At 38.4% G+C, this 26,469-nt stretch overlaps 2 protein-coding genes across 2 annotated transcripts in view; one reads left to right on the top strand and one right to left on the bottom strand.

The window, feature by feature from the left end:
- USP35 (ubiquitin specific peptidase 35) overlaps positions 1–15,228 on the bottom strand; it is a 79,485-nt gene extending 64,257 nt beyond the window's left edge. Inside the window, exon 1 of the mRNA XM_003764615.3 lies at positions 14,811–15,228. The gene's annotated coding sequence lies outside the window, so the exon portion shown is untranslated. The remainder of the gene's footprint in view (positions 1–14,810) is intronic.
- Positions 15,229–15,439: 211 nt separating this feature from the next.
- KCTD21 (potassium channel tetramerization domain containing 21) overlaps positions 15,440–26,469 on the top strand; it is a 34,877-nt gene continuing 23,847 nt past the window's right edge. The window contains exon 1 of the mRNA XM_003764617.4: positions 15,440–15,498. The gene's annotated coding sequence lies outside the window, so the exon portion shown is untranslated. The remainder of the gene's footprint in view (positions 15,499–26,469) is intronic.

Below are 26,469 nucleotides of genomic sequence, written 5' to 3'. Positions count from 1 at the left end.
CTTCTACCTCAGTGCTTTTGAGTGGTTGTACTCCCCTGAAATGCTGTGTCCACTCACTTCTGCCTTGTAGTTTCCTTGACTTCCTTCAAAATTCAGCTCAAATCTTACTTTCTGCAGGAGGCCTTTCCCATTTTCCCCAGTAGCTAATAGTCTCTCTGAGATTGCTTTCTATGTATTTGTATTGTATGGATCTAATTATTTCCATGCTGTCTCTGCCCATGTCTTCCACCCCAATAGAATGCATATTCCTTGAAAGCAGGGACTATTTTTTGTTGTTGGTTTTTTTTCTGTCTCTAGCACTAAGTACTTTGCCTGGCACACAGCAACTAATAAATGTTTGCTGACTGATAAGTTTAACTTTGAGTAAGTCCCTTAAGCCCTGTAGACCTTGGTTTCCTCTTCTGTAAAATAAAAAAGATAGACTAGTTAGCTTAAAAGGTCCCTTCAGTTCTAGATCTATGATCTCATAGACTCATCCACACTAATATTAGGGTCTGAATATATCATATCTTATAGTGAGAATTTAGTAAGCACTTAGTGAGCACTTATTAAGCAGTTCAGTAAATATGTTGTACCACCTGTCTCTCAAAGCAAAGACTACCATATTGTTGCAAGCACAGGTCCTACTTTTTTTCCCCTGAGTCTGGCTAGTGCTAAATCTGTATGTGGTTCATAGTAAGAGAATGATCATGAAAATTTTGAAGAAAGCAACAATGAGATTTTTTTGTTTGTTTTTGTTTTGTAATGAAAACATTTTTCTTAAAGTAGAAAAAGATGTAAAAATTTTCACAATAATCATATTTTAAGATAGTATTTCCATATACCTCCAGCAAAAATCACCTCAAAACTGAGCATAAAAACCAAGGGACTAAAATTCTAACCTTGTCACCTGGCATCTAAAACCTTCCATTACACCTGGCATAAACTCACCTAGCCAGTCTTACAGCTTCATATTATTCTCTTCCACTAAAGTCTACAGCTCTCTGTTCCCTACCTACTTACACACACACACACACACACACACACACACACACACACACACCCCTTTCCACTTCTATATCTTTATACAGGCCATTCTCCAAGCCTAACATGGTGTTTTCTTTTTTTGTTGAATTCCTACCTATCCCAATTCAGATGCTACCACCTTTTCTACTATTTCCTGAATCTCTTATTGTTAATGATCTTCCCCCTCAGAATTCACAAACATTTTGCACATTTCTAATGCACTTACTATTAATACTTTAGATAATAAAATATAGTTTCTGTGTTGGGATTTTATCTTCTATCACTGTTATTCAATTATAATCTGACTCTTTGTGGTCTTTGGGGGTGGGGTTTGGGCAAGATACTGGAGCAGTTTGCTATTTCTTTCTGCAACTCATTTTTAATAATAGAATTTATTTTTCAAAATACATGCAAAGATAGTTTTCCACATTCACCCCTGCAAAATCTTGTGTTCCAAATTATTTTCCTTCCTTCCCCTTTCCTCCCTCCCCTAGACAGCAGGTAATCCAATATTGGCTAAATCTGTGCAATTCTTCTAAACATATTTCCACATTTATCAAGCTGCACAAGAAAAATCAGATCAAAAAAGATCAAAAAGATCAAAAATGAGAAAGACAAAAACAAACAAACAAGTAAAGAACAATAACAACAGAAATGATGAAAATAATATTGTGATCTACATTCAGTCCCCATAGTACTCTCTCTGGATGCAGATGACTCTCTCCATCACAAGTCTATTGGGATTGGCCTGAATCATCTCATTTTTGAAACGAGCCAAGTACATCATAATTGATCATCACATAATCTTGTTGTGCAACTCATTTTATGGATGAAGAAACTAAGGCAAACAGAGTTAAGTGATTTGCCCAGGGTTACCCAATTAGTAAGTAGATGAGGCTGAATTTGAATTCAGCTCTTCTTGGCTTCAGGCTAGACATTCCATCAATTATACACTTAAATGACCCATTGGAGACCTTCAAAAAAAAAGTTCGAATGACTTTTTGTCAGTGTATGCTATAAGAAAGGATGGGCTAGTAAAAATTTTAAATTGACTCTTTAAAAAATAAAAAGCATGGCATTCTTTTAAATTTAATTTGTGTTCCTAGCATTTTCTCCATCAACTTCTTAAGTCCAGATAGTCAACAAAACAAAACAATAAATCAAATCCTGATTAGTAGTACTTGCTAATTTCTGAGTGTGCAAATGTTCACACTAAATATTTAACAAAAGGCTAGCTGGCTCTAACACATACCTGGCTCTGGGGGAGATTTTGTGCAGGTCTGAGTTGGACTTGAATGTCTCTGACATCCCTTTTAACTCCCTGTGATTCTAAATTCTTGAGACCCCTTTCTCTTATTATTATTCCCATTTATGGAAAGGAGGGGAGGGGAATCCAAAATAAAACAGCAGACTAAGAGTGAGGAGACCTGAGTATTAACCTTGACTCTTTTGTGTTCTCTTACCTGATACCCTCTTCTTGCCCTCTCTGAGACTCAATTTGCCCCAATATAATAAAGAATGGACAAGATGGCTTTGGGTTCTTTCTATTCCCCTGTGCTATCCAGTTCTTTGATTTTCATAGCAAATCTCCCTAGCTGACCACAGTGAGAACTAACTGCTCTTCTGTACCAATTATGTATAATACATAAAGTATTTTCTGGGCCAGTATCCAGAATAACTTTGGTGGATGTGGGCTGGGGAAGGAGATGGAGATCAATAAGCAGTTCCGGCTGCTGAGAATTGATTTGCCATCATCTCTGGGATCACATGTTTTCCTCGCTTTTTCTCAGCAGTTCCTGCCTGAAAAAACCTTTTTACTTCAGGTAGGGGTTGAACTACATGACCACCAAGTCTCTTTCTTTGGTTTTCTCTCCAGTCTCTGCAGGATGCTTAAGAAAGGACCTGATTACCCTAAGGTTTTACTTCATCCAAGAAATGGTCGATATAATCTTCCCCTGTGGGGCTTTGTAAAATATTATATCTGGAAAAGGCTTTACAGACCATCAAGTCAATTCCCTTATTTGGCCAAAAGGGCAACTGAGGCCCAGAGAAATTAAATGCCTTACCTGAGATCATGTAGTCCTTCCCAAAAGACAAAACTTAATTCAACTAAGTCACAGAATCACAGGATGTCAGAAGTAAAAGGGGCCTTAAAGACCTTTGAGTCCAATTATTATTATGAATAATAATTATTATTCATCATTATAAATAATAAATTATAATGTAGATAATAGATGACATTTCTGTGAAGCGAGGCAGTTTCCAAAGGACTTCTCTCATTAACAATTTGGTTTTATGGTAGGAAATACTCTGTATTTGAACTTAGAGAAACACAGAGTCAAGATGTATAGATCTGGGGTCAGAGGATATGGTTTTAAATCTTGACTTTGTCATAGAGTCCTTGGGCACACCATCTATAACTGTTCTAGGCCTTAATTACTTCATCTGTAAAATAAAAGGATTTAGCTAGAGATCTCTCAGGTTCCTTTACAGATCAAAACTAATGATCCTATCTTTATCTTGACTCTTCCTACTAATTGTTTGTGGGAACTTGGACCTGAAGAAGTATGGAAAATGAGGCTAAAAAAAAAAAAACCAACTACGTTGTCTAAAGTTAAGCAGTGGTGAATAGTATCAGGAGCTTTTCTGTTTTTTGTGCTCTTTCTACCACACCTTAATGACTCTCCGAATGACACTTTTACAAGTGAGGAAACTGAAATTCTGGGACAGAATTCCCAAGCCACACTCCCAAAACTAGATTCTGAATTCTTGTCTCTTGAGTTCCAATCCTCTAAGGAAGGGCAAATCAAATATGAAATATTTCTGAATAACTGAAAAAAATCTAAATTATCAAATAATATTAGCAAATAATGCCTGGACCTAGAGGTAATATTTTTTCTTTTTAAGAAAGACTAACATCATTGTTATATGAATATTTTAAAAAAATTTATATTTTAATTTATATGCTATGCATATAGATGTGTATACATTCAATGATAGTTGGCAGTTGCTGTAAATGAATAAAATTGTCCTTGGTTTCTTTCTCTATAATATGAAGGTAATCTCTTAAGCTCCACCTAGCTCTTAAATCCATGAGCCTATGATCTATAATCAGCATCTATATATGTATGATATATACAAACATCTGCATATACACATGCAAGTATATCTGTATATACTTGTTTATATCTACATACACATGTGCACATACATATATACATGCATATGCATGTCTATACATCTATAGAAATGCAAATACTTGCACATACAGACAAACAAATGTATATATAACTTGTGTACATATATGCACAAATCATTAATGTGCATATATATGTATATCCTATAAGCCATGGTTGGTAATCAGAACGTATATACACATATATAATTGTGCACACATATACATGCATATACACATATATAATCTACATAATATATACCTGTGCATCTATTTGATGCATATACACAGCTATACACCTAAATATATACATACATGCATATGTGCATACACACAAACACAAATATATTTATATATCCTACAATCTGTACTTAGCACATGTTTATATACATACATATGTTTACACATGTACAAATATGTAAACATATTTATGAATATTCATATAGCAATGATGTTAGTCTTTTTCTTCTTAAAAAGGAAAAATGTCACCTTTAGGCCTACTTTTAAATTTTAAGTGTCTCCTTTTTTGCTAGTCATAATGGAGAGGTAAAGGACAGTTCTCTCCCCTTCTCCCACATTATCCCACATTAAGCTTTTAGGATTTAGATCTAGATCTTAGAGTAAATCCAGTCTGATCTCCTTACTTTACAGAGGAAGAAACTGAGACTTAGAACTCAAATGGCTTCACAAGGTCACAAAGTTCATTAGGTAGTAGAGCCAAGGTTTTGCTCCAGAGCTCAGCCTCCCCCTGTACTCCACTGCCAACAGCTTATCTCAGATGAACAAAACCAGTCACACAGCAGAAGGACAGGATGAGAAAAATTGGGCACGTAAATACCACCATGCTGGTTAGGAATAATGGTTAGAGTACCCAGTGAGACACTATTGGACCCTGGGCATACAGTATTTTGGGGAAGGAAGAATGGCATTAAGTGCCCAAGACCTTGGAAAGGCCATAGGACCATAGAGCTAGAAGGGAAGTCAGGAACCCTGTAGAATAAGTCAGGAACCCTGTAGAATAACACTCCATCTCCACCCCAATAGCCATCACCATTTATTTGACAGAGGGAAAAACTGAGGACTAGAAAGGAGTCAATTTCATACAAGAAGCATGCACTCTCTGCTTCCTGGGTCAGTGCTTTTTTTCCTGTCCTAGGAAAAATAGAAAAAAAACATGATATCATGAAATAAGCCCAGTAGAAACATTGCTGAATCAAAGGGCATGCCATTATTCTTTTCACTAACTATTCAGCAACCAAATCCCTTCTCCCCCTCACTTTACTTATGTCCAACCCTTCTTCCAAGGCTCATATCCACCAGGAAGCTTTAGGACTCTCAGAATTGGAAGGAACATTAAAGGTCATTTAATCTAACCCTCCATCCAACAGAGAAATTTCCTCTTGACAGATATTCTACCATTCTGCCACTGTCAACAGACCTTACAAGGTAGTCTAACCTAGGGGAGCAGTTTTTCCTTTTCTTATACAGAAATCTGACTCTAACTTTCTCCCCCAACATACATACATGTCTCCATGCAAACACACACGCACACACACACACACACACACACACACACACACACACCCTCTCCCAGTTCTGTCCTTTCTAGCCAAAAATGTCAAATGCAGTCCTTCAGCCCAAACCTCCTCTCCTCCAGGTTAAATTGGCCTAGCTCTCAATATCCTAGGTACCTCCCTCAAGGTGGGCTCAGGATCATCAAAATCCTCCCTAAAAAAAAATGTGCAGAAGTAGCACCATTCTGCAGACCTAGATGCAAGGGAAGGAAGGCCATCCACTCCCTCACTCCATCTAATCTGCTTTATTTTCTGCAGCACAAGATTGCGTGAGCATCTGGGGCCTCCCTGAAGCTCTGCTGACTCATCTTGACGTCTAGGCCCTTGCATTTTTTATAACAACAAATTGTTTGTTGCTACAATTATAATTTGGGAGGAGGAACCAGGAAGCCTCCCCTTCCATTCTTCCTTCTACATCCCCATCCCACCCCCACAGTCTCCTTGGCAGCTGATGCCCAAATTTCATCCATTAGCTCAAAGGCTCTTCCCTGATGCCCTAAAGTTCATTACAACTTTCCCTCCCCATATCAGAAAAATTCTAGATTTGGAACTAAAAAGAATTTTAGAGATCATCTTAGTCCAAATCCTTCCTTTTCCAGAAAAAGAAAGAGTCCCACAAAGGGGGGATAGTCAGAAATGGGAAGGCAGAATTTGAACCCAAGATCTCTGACTCCAAAGCCAGCACCCCACCATGTCCCTCACAGGCACAACTCACAGGGTATTTTGTTTTGTGACTTTGCATTATTATTTGGATATGACATTTGAATTCATAACGAGACTATGAGTTCCAGGCAGGCAGAAACTGAGTCATATCTAATCTTTTTGTCTCCTCCCAGCCAGCCTACAGTAAGCCTTCAATAAATGTCTCTTAATAAAATTGATTTTATCTGGCTTCAAGCTTAGAACCTAGTTAAAATTTAACTATAGACAGGGTAAGTGGGATAAAATTTGGGGAGGCTGATATCTATCATTTAAACCTTTTTTTGTAGAGAGGTTTTTTTTTTCTCTAGAGAAAAAGTTTTGAGGGGGCAAAAGAACATTAGTTCATTGGGGACTGGGAAATACTAGAGGACTAAGAAGGAGGAAACAAAGGAAGCAGCTTGATATGGTAGGAAGAGTGACAAATTCGCCTTCCCTGTGAGACTTCAATCAAGTCCCCTTACCTTTCCCCATCTGTAAAATGAGGGGAGGGGAATTGGACTAGATGGTCTCTAAGATCCCTTGGGGTAGAAAAATTAAATTTCAGGCCTTTCTGTCTTTTTGTAAAGATCCATAAGAGCACATCTTCCTCATAAGCCTGAAGTGATCTCAATCAAACAAACTGTCATCAGAGATTTAGAATCCAAAAGCACCTTCCATCCTAAGAATCTAAAATCCACCTTGGCAAGGGAAGGAAAATCACTGGATTAAAACTCAGAGGATTCTTGTCTCTAGAATCTTGGGAAAATCACTCTGAGCCTTGACCTTCTCATCTGTAATATGAGAGATCTGGGCAAATGATTTCTAAGGTATCTCCAGCACTAGTGTCCAGAATTAGGACCCTTAGACCCAAAAAACCATTAGTCATTAAAGAACCACTTAATGCTAGCCAATGGACTGATGGAGAAAGGAAAGAGAAAATTCAAACGTACCTCTCTTTAAGCATTTAAAAGGCTGTTAGGCAGAGTTGAGATTTACTGATCTCTAATGACCAAGTCAGCAATATGACAGAGTGGACAAGAAAGCTAATTCAGTCTTAGATTCCATTTAAAAAAGCATAATATCTAAATAATGGCCTGTCTTTGTTACAAGACATTCATGGTACTGAATAGGATGTTTAGTTCTGGGTACCACATTTAGGAAAAACATTGATAAGCTGGAGAGAAGGACAATTAATATGGTGAAAGGCTTCCATTTTATATCATATGAAAGAATGGTTGAAGGAACTGAAAATATTTAGTCTGAAGAAGACCTAAGAAGGCTCATGAATTTTTTTTTTCAAATTTGAAGGACTGTTCTCTGAAGGAGGGATTAAACTTTTGGTATTTGGCTCTGGGAGGATTGAACAAAGAACAAGGGATGGAAGGTCCAAAGGGATAAAATTAGGATTTATATAATAATATATAATAAGTATATATAGCATATAATAATATAATAATAACTAACATTTACATACCACTTTAAAATTGGTAAAACACTTTACAATTATTTATCTCATTTGATTCTTATAGCAATCCTGAAATGTTATTGTTATCTCCATTTTACTGATGAGAAAATTGAGGCAAACAGAGGTTAAGTGGTTTGCCCAAAGTCACGCAACTGATAAGTATTTGAGGCTAGATCTGACCTCAGTTCTGCTTTCTAGAGTAAATCAGCATAATCAAGTAGAAAATTTGGAGTGAGGGGAAGTAAGTTTGAATGACCTTGAGCAAGGAATTTAAACTCCTGTGGATTTCTTCATCTGTAAAAAGAGAGAGTCAGTCCAGATGAGCTGTGAGATCCCTTCAGTTCTGAATCTATAACCACTGGAGGTTTTCAAGCATAGATTGAATGGTTATTTGTCAGAGATGCCGTAAGAGGAATTTCTGCAGAGGTATGAGCTACACTAGATGGCCTCTACGGCCCCTTCAGCTCTGCAGCACCATGACTCAGACATTTTAGACACATATTCAGCTCTGTATTATATTTCCACCATGTTGTTTTCAATACAGGCTACAGGACTCTCCTCACCCCATTTCATTCTGCATTCACAAAAAAACAAAAAAAAAACAAAAAAAAAATCTGGTTTGTATCAAATTTAAGTGAGCCCTGTAATCAAGGAAAATTTCTGCTGTTGACCTTTTTTTTCCTTTAAAAAAGATTTCATTTAAGGATTATAGACTATATTCAAACTATTCCAGTGCTTTTTAGATAACAATCTGCATCCCTTTCCCCAAGAAGGTCAAGACAACAGTTTAGGATTCAAAACTAAAAGGATTCTTAGAGATCATCTAAGACCTACATCTAGCATTCTGAAATACTTCTTTCTTATTATAACTTCCTATCTTTCCCTCTGGCTTGTTCCTCCTAAATTTATCCTCACTCTAACCTCCAGTCCCCCTATCCTTCCCTGTTTTCCTAATCTCTTGCCCCCTTGTTCTCTGGGCATGTCTAGCTCAACCCCACCCCTGCGGTACTCTTACCATCTTCCTGCTGTATTCCTCCTTGTGTTCCTCCTTGCAGGCTGCTGGACAGCACTGAAGAATGCCATACAACCATGGCAACCGCTTCCACTACAAATACACACTACCTAATCTTCAACAGGGTCTTCACTGACGCATACCAGCTCTTTCTACCCTTCCAGAACTGATTACTAGTACACTCCCCACAGCCGGTATCACAAGGCTTTCACTCTCCTCAATCCTTTACATAACCCCTCCCTTAGCCATCTCAGCAAAAGGCCTTTCTGATTTTACTGGGGAAAAAATCAAGGCCATTTCTTGTACCTCTCTCTTTTCCTCTAATCCATAGCTCAAAAGCCTTCCAATCACTCCTTATTCTCTCCTCCTTCCCTCTAGTCTCTGGGAAAGAGGTGGCTCCTTTGGTTGCCAAGGCCAACCCCTCTCTTTGTGTCCTTGATTCTATCCTGCTCAATTTTTCTCAGATTCAATCTCTCCCTATCTACTGGTGCTTTGCCTGCTGCTTACTAACAAGCCCAGGTTAGTTAGTTAGTTACTGTCTTAAATCTAAGTGTTTTCACTCAGTCCTCTAGATCTGGGACTCTTTCCCTCTTCATCATTCCCTCCTGGCTTCCCTGCATTGCTTAAAATCTCAGCTTTTGCAAGAAGACTTTCCCAGGCCTCTTTAATCTTAATGCCTTCTCTCTGAGACCATCCCCAATTTATCCTGTGTATCTCATTTGTATTAGTGGTTTTAATTTTCTCACACATTAGATTGTGAGCTCATTGAAAACAGGGATTGGATTTTGTTTAGTTTTGCCTTCTTTGTGTCCTCAGTGCTTACCATACTATCTGACATGAAGCAGGTGCTTAATAAATGCTAGATGATTGTTTCAATCCTTTGCAATCTGATTCCCATAGCTATCTCTCTGTGTGTGTATATATACATACACATATATACACTTGTATACACACACACACACACACACACACACACACCTTTCATATCTTACCTGAATTCTAATTCCATAGTACCAAATGCCTGCTGGTCATCTCTATGTGGTTGCTTCCTCAGCATTTCAGATTCACAATGTCCATACTGGACTCAACATCCCAAAACTCCCAAAACCAACCTTTTTTTTCCCCAAGCTGATTTCTGCTGAGGATTAACATTGCTTTCCTTTCAGTCATGCGGGTTTGTAACCTTGGAATCAGCCTTGACTATTTCATCTACCCATATCTGATCAGTTGCCAAATCTATATAGACTTGCATCTATCCCCCTTTTTCCATTCAAATATCCTCACTTTAGTCAAGATTACTTCTTGACTCATTACTTCTTGCCTGGACTATGGCAAAATATTACTAATTGGTTTCCTGGCATCCAATCTCTTCCTTTCCACATGGCTGCCAAATTAATATTTCTAAGACACAAATCTAATTATATCATTCCTCTGTTCAAAATTTTCTGTGGCTACCTATTATCTCTACTATAAAATACAAACTCCTGGCATTTATAGCTTCCCATAATCTGGCTCCTAATCTTTATTTTTAGACATTTTTCCTAGTATTACCTTTTATATATTCTACATTTTAGCCAGCAGGACCTATTAGTTATTTTCAATGGAAAAAAACTTCATTGGGAGCCTAGTTCAAATCCCAGCTCTATCACTTAATACTTGTATGACTTTGGGGAATTCACTTAACCCTCTAATGCCTCAATTTGCTCATCTTTAAAGTAAAGGGTTTGGACCAGACAGACTCCCAGGTACCTTTATATTCCCATATACATCAAATTATAGAATATATGGCAAGTACTTGACAAATAAACATATATGTATATATCTATGTTATATATGCTTATTATATACCATGTGTGTGTTATATATTATATAATATATATTATATATGTAAATTATATATTATATGTGAATTATATACTATATCTGTAATGTATATTATATTGTGTTATCTAATATATATTACGTAATTCGTATATCATATGTGTGTATATGTGTTTATATGTGTATATGTATATATACTCTATTATTACTATTCCATCTCTCCTATCTCTCCTTTCTCCTTTGCAATAGGCTCCTCCCCTAGTTTTTGGACTGCATTCATTCTTCACCTTCATCTCTCAGAACCCTTAGCTTTCTTCAAGGTCAAGCTCAGGTACCATCTCTCACTTAAGACATTTCCTAATTTTCCCAATTGTTGGTACTCTTTTCCTCCTCCATCTACTTTATATGCTCAGCTGTGTTCATGATGTATCTCCCAAGTAGAACGAAAACTCCCTGAGGGCAGTCTTTGTATCAAAAAATGTAACAGAATGCCTTAGCACTAGGCATATAGTAAGTACCTAATGTTTTCTCCACTTACTGACAACCCGGCACTCGGCAGGTGTTTAATGTTAGTTGATATAAATAATTTACATCATTTTACAGATGAAAAAATCGAGGCTCAGAAAAGTATTAAGTGACTTCTTAATAAAAAATCACCTCTTAATAGAGATGAGGTTCAAATCCTGAGTCTTCTAACTTCAAATACTAATTGGTTTCCTGGCATCCTCTTTCCATTACACAGGAGTTCTTTGCCCACTTCTTTGCCACGTTACTCTATCTCCCCCAGCATCCAGCACAATATTTGTCAAACTGAGTTTTGAAAACAGAAAGTGAAAGAAAATGAGATTTGTACTTACCCTTGGAGAGGCAGTATAGCATGGTGGATAGAATGCTGGGCTTGGGAATCAGGAAGAATGGAGCTCAAATTCCACTTCCAACACTTATGGACTCTCAACACTAGTTACCCAATTTCTTTGAGTCTCAGTCTCATCATCCATAAAATGGGGTTAAGGCCTGTATTACCTACCTCACAGAGTTGTTGGAAGGCTTAAAGTTTGAGTTTTTTCCCCTAATATTCCTCATTTACTCAATAAAGCATTGATTAAGCATCTGCTATATAAAGATAACTCAAATTATATTCAATGTCAGACACTTTTAAACATCTACAGGAAGAAAGCTCCTAGATTTACTCCATGGACGTTACGGTCTAAGCAATGTCAAGAGAGGGCACTTTGAGAATCACTGCAGGGACCAGGAAAATTGCTGCATCTAGTACACTGCACATACAAGAGCCTAATATGTGCTTACTATATTGAATTGCTCACCTTCTCCTGGAAGTATTGGATAAAGAGAATTCTTCCTTGCTCAAGATCAAAGAAAGCTGAATATGACACTCTTCTTTATCTGAGAAGGGCTTTTTGATTCCCTGCTAGAACATGGATACTTCAAAAAGCCCAATAGCTAGAAGGAGAAGGATTTTTGTGTGCTTATGTGCCTAAGAATCACAAAATTGGAGAGTCTCAGAATTTGATGAGATCTCATCTGCCATTTGGTCTAACTTATTCCCCCCTTCCCCCCAAAAAAATATCCTTTACTTTATAAGTGGCCATCCATCCCTCTATTTGAAGATGTCCAAATCAGGGAAATCTATTGCCTCTCAAAGTAACCCATTCCATCTTTAGATAGCTCTAATTGTTAGGATGTTTTCCCTGACATCAAACTGATTTCTTTGCATCTTCTAGCTCTTGCTCCTGGATCAAATTGAACAAATCTATCTTGTTCTACATGATATCCAAGAGAATGATGTACTATTCCTCACACTTTGGAATGGGGGTGGGATTACACCATTCTATCCTTTACATAATAGCTAACATTTATAAAGCTTTTACTAGGTACCAGGCACTGTGTTAAGTCCTTTACAATTCCATTTCATCCTCACAACAGTGCTGTGAGGTACATGCTATTGTTATCCACATTTTACAGAGGAGGACGCTGAGGCAAACAAAAGCTAAGGGATCTTCTCGGGGTCACATAGCTACTAAACATCTGAGACTTAAGTTTGAACTCAGGTCTTCCTGACCCCAAGCTTAGTGTTGTAGCCAGTGTGCCTTCACATTGCACTAGGTCAGGGACTCTTAATTGAACCTTCAAGAAAATTTCATTTTGAAAACTGCATTTCAATATAATTGGTTTCCTTGGCAACCCTCCGTATTTTATTTTGTACATTTAAAGACAAGATTTTAAGAAGGGATCCCTAGGTTTCACCAGCCTGCCTGCCCAAGGCTTCATGACCCAAAGGGTAAGAACCTGTGTTCTAGGGTCACAGAATGCCAGAACGGGAAGATATCTTGAAGAGCATCATGTTCAGTCCTCTCCTTTAAAAAAAAAAAAATCAGAGGAAGAAACTGAGGCTCCAAGGAGAGCTACAATGTGTATACATGTGAATAAGATACAGCATAGAAGATGGGGAAACAATGTGGAATTGGAAAAGAACTGTACCCATTTCCCAAGTCAGCTACTTAATATCTGTGTGACCTTGAACAAGTGATTTCATCTGCTTTCTTACCTGTATGATGAAGGTGCTGCCCTGGATGACTTCCGAGATCCCTTTAAATATCTAAATCTCCTATTTTAGGTACCACAGAGTCAGAACCTTAGTATATTATATCTGGAAGGATACATAGAGATAATCTAGTTCAACACTTTACATCTCCCTAGTGGCTGGTTCAAGGCTATTGTCTATTTCAACAAAGAATTGGGGGGAGAGAGGGCTGAAGTCAGGCACTGAGGAAAGAGGTTTAGATTTAGTCAGGAATTCTGTTCTACTAATTACCTGTGTATCACCTTAGTGTCTAGCACGATTTGCCTAAGGCTTAGGCAAATGAACCTTTGTGGACCTCAGTTTTCTCATCTGTAAAATGAAGGTGTTGGCCTATGATTTCCAAGGTATTTTCGAGGTCTAAAATCCTGTGTATAGGAGGAGCCAGGTAAGGATTGTGGGAAATCTTACCAAAGGCGAAAAATAAAAAAAAAAAAAATTAAAAAAGAAGAATAGGAGTGGGGGGAGGGAGAAGGAGGGGGAGGAGGAATGACGCTTTAAACTTGATTCCGGGTTGGTTGAAGCAGGCTACCCTGCATACAGCATCAAACGCAGGCCTTTGGAAAACAGCCCTGCATCATTCCGCATTAAGGCTTGAAGGTGGTTCTGTTTTGTAATATAGCTTAAAAACGAGAACAATTTTCATACCGCCTTTTCCCCCCGTTCATCTAGCCTAGGAGTTAGCCTAGCCTAAAATAAATCCTGATCTTGAAGAGGTGGATCTTGTTCTGACTCTTACTAGCTAGATGACCTTGGACAAATCATCCATGTCCACAATACCTTAGATTCCTCATTTGTAAAATAAGGATTGTTTGCTCTGAAAAAAGTGATTGGCAAACCTGAAAGCACTAGACAGACGAGAGATACCCTTATTGTGAATACAGGCTCTTGGGCCCCTGTCCTGGCCATCAGAGCATCATCAGTACATTTGACAAGCCCTAAACTCTTCATTGACTAATGTGACATCTCTGGACCTGGCAGAATTATATCACTGTCACACACACACACACACACACACACACACACACACCATGTAAAAACATACGCATCCCTCCTTTTTCTCCCCAATCCTTTTCCCAGGGGTCCGAATCCTAGGCTGACAATTTTACCTGCTAAATCCAGGGTGCTGCAGAGCATCCCTCTTCCCTCCGCAGAAAAAAAGAAGAGGTTGCGTCGCTAATACTATAACCTCCCCATCCCTCCAACACATCCTTCCATCAACCCCCATAGATTCATTCCTTTTCAGACGCTTAGCCTTAAACAAAAGTCTCCATCTCACTCTGCTAGAGGTGGTGCAAAGAAAATTTGGAGTCAGACATTTATTTAAATGCCAGCATCACTACCTCCTACCTGTGTGATTTGGTACGAATCCCTTCGCCTTTCCGGGTCTCAGTTTCCTCATCTGTCAAAAGAGAAGGCTGTCTACAGTCCCTTCCAGCTACAAATTCTTCCTTTTTTCCTTTCCTTCCGCAACTTACCTCTTCAAACCCGGGGAGGGAAAGGACGTCTGCAGCATTTTTCTCCTGTGCGCAGCCCAGGGAGGGGGCTGGAGGAGGATGCAGGGGGTGCGGATGGCCAGAGGCCGATGAGTGCAATGCTCGGAAGGCACTGCAGTGCATACGCACGGTCTGGCTGGGAGACAGCTGCGTTCAGTGCTGCCGCCGCCGCTGGATTTATGCACAGCGCACAGTTCTAGGGACTTCTGCAGCCGGCAGCATTGACCGCTAGAGCTGGGAGATGTGCAGAGCGGAGGGAGGGAGGGAGCAAGGGAAGGAGGAGGAGATGCTGCTGGAGGGAGGGCGGACGCCGCAGGAGAGGGGAGGAGCTGCTGCCGAACCGGGTGGGGGAAGGGGGAAGGGGCGACGTGGCCCAAAGACCCTTCCCAGGCTTAGTCCCCTTTAACAGCAGCCGGCTAGAGTGCGCTGGGGTGGAGAGAGAGTGCCGCAGGACTTCCTGGGAGATGGAGTTCTAAAGATGCGGCTGGACTGCGGCAGAGGAAGGGACGCAAACTACAAATCCCAGGAAGGACTGCGCCTGATATTGAGCCGCCTTTCCCCCTCCCTCCCGCCCCCAGCTGGGCTCAGCTCCCCCACTCCTCCCCCTCCCACTTCCCATTGCTGTGCTCCAGCGCCCGGGAAGGGGAGTCTTCGGAGCAAGGGGGAGAAGGTGGGTGCGGGGGGGATCTTGGGCTGGGACTGGGGCTCTGCTGGGAGGGAAGCTCCGGACACCTTTCTCACCTGGCCACCTGGCCTGGGGGTTGGAAGGTGGCCGATTAGGAGGGGGGTGATACAGGGAGCGACCGGGCTGGATTGGAGGATATGGGGGATGATAGGAGAGGACAGAATGGAACTGGAGGCTACAGGGCGGGATAGGAGAGGAACTGGGCAGCGGAGCAACCTAGCAAAAGAGGAAGGTGCCAGAAGAGGGCTACGATAAGAATAGCTTTTCTTTCCATAGCTTTTCACGGTTTACAAAGCACTTTTCTCCCTAGGGCCCCGAGAACTAGGGAGTATAAGTATAACACTCCCAATCTGACAGATGAAGAAAATGAGATTCAGAATGATGATAGGATTGACCTGAGGGTCACACTCAGTAATTCACGAGTTGGTAATCTGAAGACAAGATATCTGCTTGATCAGATCAGGTTCTTGGGATTGGAAAAAAAAAAGAATTAGGATCATTAATAATAGTCAGCATTTTCAGGTGCTTAAATACTATGTAATTTAGTTATAAAGCTTACCAAGCATTTCTTTATTTTATAAAGGAGGAAACTGAGACTCAACAAAGTTTTATCATTTGCCCAAGTAGCAAGTGGCAAAGCTGGAATTTAGACAAGTCTTTTGATTTTGGTGCTCTTTCTAGCATGCTGGCTTGTCTCCAAGGGATCTGAATGGGAAAGGGTTAAAAGTGTAATTTAGGACCCCATGGAAACTGAGAAAGATTTTAAGTGTTTATGTCCCATTAGCTAAAGTAATAGGACAGATTGAACTGGGTGAGAGTCGTGTAGCAGAAGGGTAAATTATAACCTGAGGCATTAAGGGTTGGAGAACTGGATGTAATAGGAAAGTTGGGAAGAATAATGGAAACAAAGCAAAAAATTTAATATATGATGAGAGAAGGGACTTTGAGGTGGATGGGAAGGAGGGACCTTCTTAGGAAAGGGGAGCAAAGAAGAAAGTGGGATGTTGTTGATTGTTCCTAGGCAGTTTATAGGTCCTTCCCTGGTCAGAACACATCAAAAGTAATCTTTCATTCTGGGTACATGACATTTTAGGAAAGCTATTGATAAATTTCAAGATGACCAAGATGGTGAAAAGCCTTAAGATTATGCCAGGTGAAGATCCATTAAAGAAACTACCTTATACAAACTTTATATTTATGGAAGTTAGATTTGAGATCTCCAGTGGGCCATTTGTCCCTTATTTTACATCTTAGGAACTGAGGGCCAATAACTTAAAGTGGCTTGTTCACATATATAGTGAGTACCAAAAGCAAGATTTGAATCAAGGTCCTCTGACTCCAGAACCAATATATATATATTTTTTATTTAATAGCCTTTTATTTACAGGTTATATGCATGGGTAACTTTACAGCATTAACAATTGCCAAACCTCTTGTTCCAATTTTTCACCTCTTACCCCCCACCCCCTCCTCCAGATGGCAGGATGACCAGTAGATGTTAAATACATTAAAATATGAATTAGATACACAATAAGTATACATGACCAAACCGTTATTTTGCTGTACAAAAAGAATCAGACTCTGAAATATTGTACAATTAGCTTGTGAAGGAAATCAAAAATGCAGGTGGGCATAAATATAGGGATTGGGAATTCAATGTAATGGTTTTTAGTCATCTCCCAGAGTTCTTTCTCTGGGAGTAGCTGAGAACCAATATTTTTAATGTAATTTTTGTGTATGTGTGTATATCATATATCCATATATATCAATTACTTTTCTGTGTATGTGTTCTACAGATTATAAATTCCTAGACTTTCATTTTTGTCTTTGTATCTGCAAGTACCTTTGCACAGTGCTTTCTGCCATATGGAAAACCTCTTAATAGAGGCTTGTTGATTAAGAAGAAAGGATTTAGAGGGGATAAGAAGGCTATCTTCCATTATTTGAAGGACTGCCATGTAGAAGAGGGAATTAACTTGTTCTGCTTGATCACAATGGGCACAACTAGGACCTGTGGGAAGAAATAATAGTGTGAAGGGCTGCCCAACAATGGAATGAGTTTATCATGAGATTGTGAGTCCCTGTCCCAGAAAGTGTCAAGCAGGGTCTGGATGACTGCTTGTCAGGTACATAGTGGAGTTGGCTCATGCTTCAGACACTGATTATATTGCATCATCGATGAGGTGCCTCCCATGCTTTCTAGTGTTCAAAACCTAACACCAACACTCACTCTATGACTGTGGGCAAATCACTTTAACCTTTCTGAGTTTTAGCCACCACATGTTTTTATTACCAGTCTCACAGGGTCATTATGAGGAAAGTCTATTCTAAAGTTATAAACATATGCAACAGAACTCTGAGAGTCTATGTTTCTCTATATCTTGTATGAACTGGAGATGGACTAGGGAGTCTTGCCAAACCACATGTGTTAAAGGCCTCTTGTGCTTGAACTGGGAAATTCATATTCAGTACAGCTGGATATTGGCCCTGCTCTTTTCCATCTGCCTTCCTTATGCAGACGGGAAGAAGAATTGGAGCAGCTGCCGGGTTCCAGAATGTGTGTGTACGTGACGGAGAGATAGAGAGATGGAGGGGGGTGAAGAAGGGAGAGAGAGAGAGAAAGAAAGGGAAGGAGAGGAACAGTGAGAGAGAGAGGAGAGAGAGAGAGAGAGAGAGAGAGAGAGAGAGAGAGAGAGAGAGAGAGAGATTGATTACAGAGGAATTAAGGGGAAGTAGGATGAATAAAGGGAATTTCAGAGCATGTCTCTACATAACTTATAAGACTTCTTTCCAGGTAACTGCTTTCCATAAAAGGATGTGTTTTTCTCCTAAAAGATTTCTAGATTCTCTTAGTCACCTCTAGCCACAAGAGCCCAGGCAAGGGGTGGAGAGATGTAAACCCGGGTCTTAGTTATTCAACAAACACTTATTATTGACTCTATGCAAAGTCTTATGTTTAGTTACTGAGGAATATAACATTAGCCTTTTTTATTTGAAATGTTCCTATTTCAAGGAGGGGAAAAGATATTTATATAAATTATCATAATAAAGGGAGAAGGAGCTCAGTGGAAAGGAAAGATCCCAATAAAAGTTCTATGGGAAATCCCAGGATCTCGGCTTGCAAGGGTGAAGCTTGTTTGTAATCAGGGGGCTTTAGTCCAGTCACTTCATTTTATTTATTTAATTATAAAATTTATTATTTTTCCACAAGTCACTTCATTTTAAAAAGGGAAACAGCTGAGGCCCAAAGGGGAGAAAATTACTTATTTGCTTTCACATAAGTATTCCAAGTGGGATTTGAACTCAAATCCTCTGTCTTTTAATCCATTGCCTTCATTCCATTCACCATTAACTCAGCAAGTACAAAAACAGAGAGGAGAGAGACCAGGATAAGAATGTGGTTTAACGAATTGTCCAGTGTGAGAACAGGGAGAGATAAGACTGAAGAGATATTCTTTGTGTCCCAATTGTAGAGGGTTTTGAATACCAAGATAAGAAATTTACACTCTGTTTAGTAGGTAGCCAAAAATGCCATGTAGCAAGCACTAAACCTTACACACACACACACACACACACACAAAATGTTTATTTTATTTATAGAGAATATTGGCAACTTTAATGTTTTAATAGTAATAGTTCATGAAAATTATCCAATTGGTTTCTAAAATGGATATGAATGAAGATTCCATGGCTGACATCTGACTGTGGGATTAAGTGCTTCTGACTTCAATTAGCCAAATGAAGTCAAATATTTCTTATATTTGGGGACAGGACAGGTAGTATAGTATAGTGTTAAGAGAGATGGATATAAAGTCAGAGGACCAGGCTCTAAATCCCTAACTACCTATGTAATCTTCAGCAAGTAGCTTATTCTCTCTGGGCCTCAGTTTCCTCATTTGTAAAATGAGCAAATTGAACTAAGTGAGGTTCCTTCCATTTCTAAAATGATGATTCCATGATCGTACTTGACTGCAATAGGGAAATATGGAAGTGTTGGATCCTCCCTCTATAGGCAAGAGTTTGCCAGGCTAAAGAGAAAAATAATAATATTGAAAATTAATAACAACTATTTCAGTCTAGAATGAGAAAAAATAATAATGAAAATCAATAACTTCATCTAGAGTGAGAAAATAATATTAAAAATAACTTTCAGTCTAGAGTGAGAAAAATAATAGCATTAGAAATTAATAACAGTAATTCAGTCTAGTGAGAAAAGTAATAATGATGAAAATTAATAATTTTCAGTCTAGAGTGAGATAAATAATATTGAAAATTAATAACTATTTTAGTTTAGAGTGAGAATAATAATATTGAAAATTAATAATAATAACTTATAGGGAGAGATCTATAATTTCATCACAGTGGGGAGGTCTCTCTACCAAGAACGACTGCAATCCTGCCCACACCTTAGAAAATTGTCCTTTATGAGTTATTTGGATGGGAACAAAAGAAATTACAAAGTGCTCAGTATCTGGATAGTGACCCTTTCTTCATCTTATGACAGGCACATAGTTTGTTGTTCAGTAATTTTTTAATGTCCAAATCTTACTGACTCCTTTTTTGAGGTTTTCTTGGCAGAGATATTAGAGTAGTTTGCTATTTCTTTTTTCTGATCTTTTGACACATGAGGACACTGAGGCAAACAGGGTTAAGTGACTTTCCCAGAGCTACAAAACTATAAGTATCTGAGGCCAGAGTTCTGGGTTGGTTTTTTTGTTTGTTTTGTGCTGAGACAATTGGGGTTAAATGATTTGCTCAGGGTCACACAGTTAGGAAGTGTTAAGTGTTTGAGGCCAGATTTGAACTCAGGTCCTTCTGACTTCATGGCTGGTGCTCTACCCACTGCACCACCTAGCTGCCCTATTCTGGGTCTTCTTGACTCCAGACATGGCACTCCATCCACTGTGCCATCCAGCTGCACATAGTTTGGCCCAGACCAAAGACACTCAAAATCTCTCCAGTGTGATACGGCATTCCAGACCTTGTAATCCATAGTCTTTAAGGGCTAGTAATCACCTCCAAACCATGATAAGGTACTGGAAGAAGACTCAATATATCATTGGATCTGAAATCTTACCAATGTGGGTGTTTCTCCCAGTGATACATTCAACAATCCATCTTTATCTGCCAATCCTCTATCACTCTTGTCTAGATCTTCCTATAAATCCTCCAGAGTGGTTCTCACCATTCTGGGGTCCTTCCAAGATCAAATGACATTGGGAGGACAACAAAAAGAGCAGGCTGGGTGAATAGAAGCTAACTCCCTTTCTGGCCACATAATAGGGCCATCTTTTTTCTACCTTTGTTATCCATCTACCTCTGATGACCATCTCTCCTGAACAGTACCCACTATGTACTTCTCCATTACCCTTAGATGATCCCCAACTTCATCAGAGATTGTAGTATTCTGCACAGCTCCTGTCACATAGTAGATACTTAATAAATAATTGTCCATTTTACAGTATCACTGATAGGTGTTTGGAATGTTTTTTTGTTTTGTTTGGTTTTTTGTTGTTGTTGAGGCAATTGGGGTTAAGTAACTTCCTCAGGGTCACAGAGCCAGGAAGTGTTAAGTGTCTGAGGTCAGATTTGAACTCAGGTCCTGCTGACTTCAGAGTTGGTGCTCTATCCAGTGGGCCACCTAGCTGCCCCAGTTGGGTTGTTTTTTTTTAAATTGGGCCTTTGTTTCAGAGAGAAGTTTTTAGTCTTTGAAAGAACTACACCATTCCCCAAAGGTCATCCATTCCAGCATATCCTCCATACCATGCTTTATCTCCATTTATCCTTTTAGTAGCTATGAGGGAGTAGGGAATATCATAGGATCATAGAGTTAGAGCCAGAAGAGATTGTAGTAAACCCCTTTATTTTACAGATGAGGGAACTGAGGTCCAAAGACTTTTAGAAACCTACTTAAGTCCACACAACTAGTATCTGAGGCTAAATTTTAACCCAGGTCTTACTGGCTCCGAGTCTAGTAGTCTCTCTATTATTCGATGCTGCATCCCAATGAATTCATTGTCTCATATGTGTGGGTATTTCCGTGTATGGATACAAATCTCTACCAATCTATGCCCTTTTATCCTATGTAACTCTTGTCCATCCTCTTAAAGAAAAATCCATAAAGGATTTACAGCAAAGTCTTAGAGGCCATCTTTGGGGTCTTTGAATAAATAATTAATGGTTATCAGTTCATTGCATTGTTGTTTGGTCATTTTTTTGTCATGTGTGATGCTTCATGATCCCATTTAGGATTTTCTTGGCAAAGATCCTAGAATGATTTTTCCTTCTCCAGCTTATTTTACACATGAGGAAACTGAGGCAAACGGGTCACTCATCTAATAAGTATCTGAGGCCAGATTTGAACTCAGGAATATATCTTTCTGATTCCAGACTCAGTATTGTCCACTGAGCCACCTTGCACATATGGTTTATCCATGTACTTTATGACCAGCTCTCCTTTTCCAGACACACAATCTTGATGATGTCTTACATATAATTTGCATGGAAGTCATCATCACTACCGTAAACACCAAATATCTTTCCATTGTCCTTTGGGGTTATCCGTAATTTTGATACTTTAGGAGTTGTGGTATTTCAGGATTTGCAGTCATACAAAATCATGTTAGAGTATTAGTATTGAAAAGATGGATACTGGTTTGGAAAGGAGGCAGGAATGACCATCAAAAGTACTATGTATCAAAAATACAATCTAACTAATTGTATTCCTTTTTGGGCCCACATCTTTGACTTACTGTTCTACCTGTCTAAAAGATGTATACTGATAGATACTGTCTGCCCCTCCAACAATATGTCATACCTGAGTTATATACCTTCTTCACCATGTGGCTTTCCCTCTGTGGACTGTATGGCTGATCATTTCTTGAGGTGCTGTGGACCTAGCTGAGAAGATCTTAGAGTATTAAGGAGTTTGGTACATTTAACACAACATCTACAAGCTAGAATAATCAAATAATCTCATTACATGTAGGAAATTTGTCTTCTATTAGATTCTGTAGAAGGCGTCTTCCATAACACTAGCCATTATTTTTGTTGAGCATCCATCTCTCTGTTTTATTCCTTTACTGATACTCAGAATCAGATTGTTAAATTGATATTGAGCTCCATGACTGTTTCTTTTAAGTAATTATATGATCATGACATATATAAAGTATCCCAAAAACCTTTTTGTATTTTTAAGGTCTTAATAATAAAAAATATCATAAGACTTTTGGGCCAAACTACATATAAGGAAGCTGTATTTTGGTCTACTGAACCAAATGCTTCCTTGTTATATAGTAAACACAGTGAACTCATATTCTCTGTGCTTCTCTGTCATAAGGGTGACTAAAGATGTAATCTATGGAACATCTCAAAAGTCTACATGTTCTCATGTTTTCACAATATATGTGTTAAAGGCCATTTTTGATAGAGAAAATAGTAGGGACATGGCTCTGTGATTGTGGATGCTTTCTCACTTGCTTGAGAGGGACTATTACATAGAAAAACATAATAAATAATCTATGATCTTTTCCATTTTAAAAATTTTTCCCTTCCAGATACCTTGAAAATTGATCCCTGAGTGCCTTTAAATTGTATTGCTTCCAGACATATTTAGCTTCTGAATCATTGGCTATATCTAGTCTTTCTTTCTGGGGCAGCTAGGTAGTTTAGTGGATAGAGTGCTGAATATGAAGTCAAGAAGACTCATCATTCTAAGTTCAAATCCAGCCTCAGACACTTACTAGCTGTGTGATATTTATTCCTGTTTATCTTAGTTCATCTGTAAAATAAGCTGGAGAAGGAAATGGCAAGCCAAGAATACCCCAAATGAGGTCATAGAGAGCCAGACATGACTGAAATGACTTAACAACAACTAAAAAAAGTGACTTAGAGAAGGAAATCACAAACTACTCTAGTATCTTTGCCAAGAAAACTCCAAAAGGGGTCATAAAGAGTTGAACATGTCTGAAAAACAAATAAACAACAAACAAAAGTCTCTTTTCCCTCCTGATCTTCTTAAGTGACATTTCCATTTCCCCAGATAGCATTGGGTACTGAAGTATAATTCAAAATATGGTACTTCCATTGTCATCATTGATAAAAATAGCTATAGAAACACAGCCAAATATGTTCCACTTTGGAATTATTTGTTGTCCTTTTAGTTTCACTTATAAATGCTTTTGGATGTTTTGGTTTTTTGGAGCCTAGTGCCAAACTTGCTTTAGTTTCATTTTTCCTATCCTTTCTGTTTTATGAGATATTACTATAGTCATAATTTTGAACCAGCTTCCTCTATAACGCTATACAAGTAAGACTGTATTCTCCCTTACTGGTCACATCTTTGCTTAACAAGGAAAACTAGATATAAAAGACTCATTGGCCACATTGTTCTGACAGCTCTACACTCTCTAAGAAATAATGATAATCAGGGCTTTAATTTTGTCTTTTTCTCTTTTTATCACAGCCAGCAACTTGTTTGAATAAATGAGGTTAAAACTATAGTAACTGTATATGCTAATGTAATTTTTTTCTTATTTGGTATTAATTTTGCTCTTCAGTCATAATTAATTAGCATTTGTGTTATTATATAGCTGTCTCATGTCCTAGGCATCTATAAGTTATTGACATATTTGGGTTTTTTTCCTGAACTGTATTTTCAAACCTTTCCTATCAGATTAAAGAAATCATTCAAAATGATTTTACTTGGTTTTGAGGAGTTTGAGTTTTTCATCATATTTCTTTATTTCTTCTTCCTCTGGTATGGATTTTAGACACATAAGATAGTTATTTTCATGGTGGCCTATTTGTTTACAATTGTTATCAGCCCTGCAAAGTGAGATGACCAAATATCCCATGAAATGATATTTTTTATTAACTTTGAATATCCAATGAAATTAGTTTATCTCTTTGAAGAAAACCTATCAGTCATCCTTCCCTTTACTTATTATTTCTTCATATCTCCTCATTGGAAAAAAAAATTTCCATTTAGAGTACCAACAATTAAATTAATACTTATTAGGTAGATGGTTATTATCATCTTCATTTTGCAGCTGAGAAAGCTGTAAAAATTTGTGATCTTACCATTGTCCATTGTTCTTTCCTCTGTACCACAACTGACTAAAAAGAAATATTGGCTGAAACAGGGGAAAGTTCTGCCTATCTTTTCCCTAAACAGATTGATCCTCATGTTTCATAGAAGAGACCCCTTAGACTCATGTAAACTGAAGGATTTGTGATGACTATGATGAATGAATGAATATGATGGCTGCTTGTGATCTTTGAAATATGAAAAATGGGAGAACAACAGTATTGAAGATCAATAAATGTTGTCCTAGATTTCAAAAATGCTAAGATGTTCACTTCTTTCAAGTACAGGTCAGGCAACTTGACTTTGATTCCTGGCAAAATTTAGAATGAATTATTAAAGGGATGGTTTGTGAGTATTTAGAAAGGGAAACAGCAATCACTAAGGGCTAATATGACCTCATTGAGGAAGAGTTGTGTCTCTAACTTCATTTCTTTTTCGATAAATCATATGGGTAGTGTAGGTTGGAAGAATACCATAAGCATGATATAGCTAGATTTCTTCAAGGCTTCATATCCGTGTATACAAATGGAGAAATGTGAACTAGATGATAACTTTGGTGAATTCAAAACTGGTTAAATGATCAGACACTAAAGCTGATTAATGAATCAATGTCTTGTTGGAAGGATGTCTCTCACAATTCAATTACTCCAGGGATTTGTTGTAAATTCTGTGCTATTTAACACTTTTATCAGTGGCCTAGGTGAAGATATAGATGTTATAAACAAAATCTGCAAATGATACAAGACTTAGAAGTATAACTAATACATTGGATGATCATTAGGGACTTACAACTTTAAATTTGTGACACTATCTATAGTATATGTGCTGCTGAAGCAAGCACTGTGACACTATAACTGAGAACTGACCTTAAGATAAAGAATAATCTACATTGACTAGACAGATAAAACTCAGTAGAGATAAATGTAAAATCCTACACTTGTATCCAAAAAGTCAATTAGGTGAGTTCAATTTGGGGTAGACCTGGCTAAACAAAAGTTTGGGGGGAAAAGTTCTAAGGTTTTAGAGAATTTAAAATGCAGCATGAGTTAGGAGGATGACTCAGAAGCCAAAAAAAGCTAATGCCATCCACTGTAGACTAAATTGAGAAGCAGAGTTATCAGAACAAAGGCAGTGATAGCCCTGCAGTTCTCTGTCCTGAGCAAACCCCATATGGAGTTCTCCATTCCGTTCAGGGCTTAGGACATTTTAGGAAGATATTGATATATTGAATGGAACCCTAGAGAAGATTACAAAGTTGATAAAGGAAACAGGAAACCATGACATACAAGGATCACTTGAAAGATATAGGAATGTGCAAGAGGAGAAGACTTATAGTAACTATCTCAAGTTCTTAAATGGGTGTCATTAAGGAATAGATTCGTTGTTCTTAGCTCAGAATACAGAACCAAGAATAATAGTGAGATTATAGGGTCCTTGATAGTCCTATCATAGGTGTTTCTTCTCCTGCCCACCTCACCCTTGTGGGCAGTAGCAATTGTTTTCTAGGAGAGGCTTCGACCTCCATCAATAGCTTAGAAATCTTGTCTTACCTTCATAGCCACATTTCAGGTGAATCTCTACTCCTACTCACCCCTCTTACTCACCACAGGTTCAAAAATTGCTAATTACAGCTCTGATAGCTCTAATCTACTGAAGCAGATCATTAATAAGGTTCTCAAATGGAATTCAAGCAAATGACTGTCAGAGATGTTCTAAAAAACAGATTTCTGTTCAGATACAAATCAGACTAAATGATTTCTGGAATCTCTGCCTTCTCTGTGACTCTGGAATTCTGTGATTTTATTTTTTAAAATTTGAAGAGAGAGGAAGTAAAGCCCCCTCCTGCAATCAGGGAGTGACTGGGCTGA

The sequence above is a fragment of the Sarcophilus harrisii genome, chromosome 3 (genome assembly GCF_902635505.1).
Source record: "Sarcophilus harrisii chromosome 3, mSarHar1.11, whole genome shotgun sequence".
In the NCBI taxonomy this organism is placed as follows: Eukaryota; Metazoa; Chordata; class Mammalia; order Dasyuromorphia; family Dasyuridae; genus Sarcophilus; species Sarcophilus harrisii.
The sequence above is the reverse complement of the archived record's forward strand: the minus strand, read 5'-3'. Positions and strand labels throughout refer to the sequence as shown.